This window comes from Taudactylus pleione, unplaced genomic scaffold (genome assembly GCF_031769625.1).
Source record: "Taudactylus pleione unplaced genomic scaffold, aTauple2 ptg000296l, whole genome shotgun sequence".
In the NCBI taxonomy this organism is placed as follows: domain Eukaryota; kingdom Metazoa; phylum Chordata; class Amphibia; order Anura; family Myobatrachidae; genus Taudactylus; species Taudactylus pleione.
The window spans coordinates 6,527,658-6,533,286 of record NW_028284698.1 but is presented as its reverse complement, the minus strand read 5'-3'; positions in this window follow the sequence as shown (position 1 = coordinate 6,533,286).

Here is a 5,629-nt window from a genome sequence, read left to right as displayed (position 1 = left end):
CATGGGAACGCCTACCGTCTGGGTCCGGCCCCACTGACATAACTAGTGATGTCAGTGGGAGTGTTTTTGGCCCTGATAGAGCCAAAAGCACTCCGGGCTTGCGGCAGACGAGACCCTATCACAAGGGCCTCGTAGCAAGCCCGATGGTCGCGATGGTCTTGACCATCGCGACCATCATCATGGACGCTCGCATAAGTTGTGGGTGGTAACCCACAGCTATGCGAGCGTCCAAAAGGCCACTTCGTTAAAAAAAAAAACACGCCCTGATTCAGAGTGGGCGCTCGTTCAGAGCGTCCGGCTCTGAATCAGGCCCAGAGACCAAGGAAAGCTGGATATGAGTGGGAAACAAAGGTAGTATAGCATAATGATCTATAGAATTTGTAAGGACATATTGAAAAGACAGTATAATAAGTCCATCTAATGCGAGTTATAGCCCTCTAACACTTTGGCACGGGATGATCAAAACACTTTCCATGTCATCCTTTCATTTAGACCATTGGGGCTAATGGTATTCAAGACATACATCCATTTTGATTCCATCTGCAAAAGTTTGTTAGCCCAGTCCCCACCTCTAAGTGTTTTTGGCACATGGTCAATGATTATATGTTTAAACCTAGTCAGACCATGTTGCATCTCCACAAAGTGCCTGGCCACAGGTTGATCCGAGGTCTTACCGCTCAAGGCCGCCTTGCTGTGCAAGCGGTGTAAGACCATTCTCTCACGTAAGGACCTAGAGGTTTTCCCTACGTAATAAAAACCGCAGGGACAAATGATTATGTACACAACGAAAGATGAAGTACAAGTTAGTGTACATACTTGAAGTTAAATTGTTGTTCTGTATGTGGTGACTAAAAGTAGACCCAATAATCATACTGCGACAGGGGGTACATCGGAGGCATTTATAGCGACCTGATGCTTTAGACAAGAATTTTTTTGAGGCAAGTGTGGACGAGAAGTTGGTAATGTCCGTGTGGACAATCATGTCTTTAATAATTCTGCCTCGCGTAAAGCACTGCATAGGATGTTTGTCCTTAAAGCATTGTAATTCTCTATCAGTAGAGACAATTGGCCAGAGGGCTCTGGAAGCTCTAGGTAACACAGAGCTAGAGGTATTGTACCTGCTGACCCATAGAATAACTTCCTTAGTAGTTCTCGTGCTAGGTAATAACTGCAAACAGTCAACAAGCCACATGCAACATGGTCTATAATATAATATAATATAATGCATCCCCATATTCCAGGTACTACACCAAAGGCAGCAAAAAATATATACATAATACATTACATACACTAAGGACTCGTTAGATACTACAACAGGGATAGCGAAAGTTAAAATAGTGGTCATTTCACCACACATGCATGAAATATTCACATGAAACAATGAAGTCCCATACTTACATTCAGTCCCTTCGGGAACATAGGGCCTGATTCAGCCCCGCTCGCGAGCGCATAGCGCTCGCAAGCGGGTCGATGTTCGGCCCCTGCGCATTCGCTGCTTCTGGCGTACGCATGCGTGATCCCCAGCGAGCAACTGAAGTACTGTCGCTCCGGGGCTCGCTACAAGACAGGGAGGCTGTCGATGGTGAGTAACAGTTCGCCCCGCTTTGTAGGCGGGGAGGGGGGGTGGCTGCACAAACGCAGGCGTTCCATTAGTAACGCCTGCCGTTTGTGTGCGGCCCTATTGACATCACTCGTGATGTCAGTAGTGGACTTGCTGCTCTATTAGAGCAGGAAGTCCACTCAGGCTCTCAATGCAAGCCCGATGGTCTCGATAATCGCGACCATTGCCAGGCCGCTCGCACTAGCTGTGGGTGGTCACCCACAGCTTTGCGAGCAGCCTGGAGGCTGGAACCCCTCCCAAAAAAATGCCCTGATTCAGTGCGAGCGCTCACAAACAGCGAGCGCCTCTGAATTAGGCCCATAGTTCAAAATCTGTGAACCCATTGTTATTCACAGCGTAACAACTTGCCGGCTCGATCACCCCGGCATACAGATCAAGTGGAAACACAAATTCCTTGACAACTCAGACATTTACAGTATAGGAGTACTTTTGATCTGATGTCTCAGAAGGCATCTATAAAAACTTTTTCTCGCTTGTTGGATAACAGGGTGAATGCAGTGTTGAAAAACAATGCTGAGACACGTGGTGGATCTTATAAAAATTATAATAATATGAATAAAACTGAACGTCATGCATTAAGAGATTTGTCCAGATATACTGATATTATAATACGCCCTGCGACTCCCGGCTGCAGACATTGCACGCGGTGATGGTGGAGATATATAATATTAGTTATTATTGTATGTTTCTTATCCTGATGACGAGACAATAAAGTCTCGAAACGTTGAATCTTTGTATCCAGCTGTGTCTTGGAATATATTATCTTAGTGCCACCTGTCGTTCTCTCTCTCTCTCTCTCTATATATATATATAGACAGACACACATACAGACCGACACACGCATTCAGACACACATACATACATACATACATACATACAGACAGACACACACACACACACACGCATACAGACAGACACACGCATACAGACACGGAAAGACAGACAGATAGACAGACACACGCATACAGACAGACACAAACACACACACATACAGACACACACACACACACACATACACACACACAGAGACACATATACAGACACACAGATACAGACACATACACACATACAGACACACACACACACACACACACACACACACACACTTATACAGAGACACAGATACAGACAGACACACACACACATACATACATATGCCACTGTGATATATATATATATATTTATATATATATATATATATATATATGCCCCCCTCCACCCTCCACTTACCTGGTATGAGTGGAGAAGACAGGAAGCAAGATCTCCTCCACTCTAAGTCACTCCTCATCGCATCCTGCCCTCTCTGACTCTCTCCTCCATGGGTGCGGTGCCATTTCAGCTCCTCTTCGACTTCTTCTCACTCCTCCGATAAGCCACGCCCCCTTACCCCATTCTCCAGCCTCTTGGGTTTCTGGGTAGGGAAACTTTGCTCCCCATTGGTCGACAGCGGCCATCTTTCTGTAGCCTGATATGGGGGCAGCCATTTTCTATTAGCCCCTGCTACTGAATCGGATCTCTCTCAAGCTGTCAGTGGCCGTTGAGCAGGAGCATCCTCTGCCTTGCGCAGTCTGGCGGCCCTGAAATACTAAACTTGTACCGGCCCGGGGGGGCAGTTGGCACCCTGCCCCCCGGCCCAGCCCGCCCCTGAGTTAAGAGTTATGAGCCCATCTCCAAAAATTTAAGATTTCATGATTACCCTAGCTTTGGATCTTAAACCCAAACCTGTCTTTGGTACTGCTCTACTTGACTCGGGAGCAGCCGAAATTTCATAGCGTCTAGTTTCATAGATAAATTTCAGATTCCTTGTTTGTCTCTCAATCATGCCATCTCTCTGACCTCTATAGACGGACGTCCTCTAACTAACGGGATAGTCACCAAGGAGACTCAACCAGTATTGGTCCGAATTGGGGCACTTCATTCTGAGTCCTTAAAATTCCTGGTGATATCAGAGGCCTCTCAAGAAATTATTCTTGGTCTACCCTGGTTGCGTCAACATAATCCCAGGATTGATTGGAGTTCTATGCAGATTCTTTCATGGGGCATAGACTCAGAAATTCTGTCTTCCAAAAATTCAACCTGTAAGAAAGACAGTTCCATTAGTTTCTTCTACCATTCCCAAGGAATATCAGATGTTTGCCGACATGTTCTCGGAGCAGCAAGCAAATATCTTACCTCCTCATAGGGAATGGGACTGTCCAATTGATTTGATACCTGATAAGATACCACCTCGTGGTCGTACCTAGCCGCTATCCTTGCCTGAGACTCAAGCCATGACCGAGTACATCCGGGACAACCTGGCTAAGGGGTTCATTCGCCCCTCTACTTCACCTGCCGGAGCTGGGTTTTTCTTCGTTGGCAAGAAGGACGGTGGTTTAAGACCATGTATCGATTATTGCGGCCTTAACGACATTACTGTAAAGAATCAATACCCTCTTCCCCTGATTACTGAGTTGTTTGATAGGGTCAAGGGCTCTGTCATTTTTTCTAAATTAGATCTGAGAGGGGCTTACAATCTCATTCGTATTCGAGCTGGCGATGAATGGAAGACCGCTTTTAATACCAGAGATGGACATTTTGAATATTTAGTAATGCCTTTTGGATTGTGCAACGCCCCTGCTGTCTTTCAGAGTTTCGTTAATGAGATTTTCCGGGATCTGTTATATGTTTCAGTTGTTGTCTATGTGGACGATATATTGATTTTTTCACCCTCTGTGGCTAAACATCAAGAACAAGTTAAAGAAGTTTTGACCCGTTTGAGAGAAAACCACCTTTACTGCAAACTGGAGAAGTGTGTCTTTGGAGTGCCCAGTGTACCTTTTCTCGGCTACGTTATTTCAGGCTCCAGTTTGGAAATGGACCCCAAGAAGTTACAAGCAAGTCTGGATTGGACCCGACCTCAGACACTGAAAGCCATCCAGAGATTGTTGGGCTTCGCCAATTATTATAGACGCTTCATTAAGGGATTTTCTACATTGCTGGCTCCCATTACAGCCTTGACCTGCAAAGGTGCTAATCCTGCCCAATGGTCACCTGAGGCAGAGTCTGCTTTTCATCTACTAAAATAGGCCTTTATCTCAGCACCAGTTCTTCGACAACCAGATCTGGATAGGCCTTTTTTGTTGGAAGTAGACGCATCATCTGAAGCTGTGGGAGCAGTCCTATCTCAACGTTATGAGGACAATCGAGTCCATCCTTGTGGGTTCTTTTCTAAATAATTCTCACCTGCCGAAAGGAGCTACGCCATAGGTGAGCAAGAACTACTAGCTGTAGAGTTGGCGTTGAAGGAATGGAGATATTTACTAGAAGGTGCTAAGTTTCCATTTACTGTATTTACGGACCATAGAAATTTCCTATTTCTCAAAAACCTTCAATGTGTGAGTCCTCGTTTAGCCCGCTGGGCAATATTCTTTGCAGGTTTCAGTTCACCCTGACCTTCCGGTCTGGAGCACTTAATCAGAAGGCTGATGCCCTATCGAGATCTCTCCTCTGTGATGATCATTCTGAAAATCAAAGCAATACCTCTGTCTTGGAATCAAGAGTTTTTGCTGCATTACAGGTTCAGCCTCCTACAGGAAAATCGTTTGTGGCCCGGAATTAAGGAAGCGGCTTCTCACTTGGGCACATTCCTCTCGCTTCGCAGGGCACTCAGGCACTCGGAAGACTTTGGAGTTCCTGAAAAGACACTATTGGTGGCCTTCTATGAAGGCAGATATAATGGATTTTATCTCTTCCTGCTACTGTGCACTGCATAAATCATCACGACAAGCTCCAGCTGGGGAATTGCTTCCACTACCCACTCCATCATGTCCATGGACGCATCTCTCCATGGATTTAATCATAGACCTGCCGGTCTCTCAAGGCTTCAATACTATCTGGGTTGTAATAGACCGATTCTCTAAGATGGTCCACTATATACCTTTGAAGAAGTTACCTTCTGCTCCTGACCTGGCACAATTGTTCGTCCAACACATATTTTGTCTTCATGGCCTTCCTGCTGAAATTGTCTCT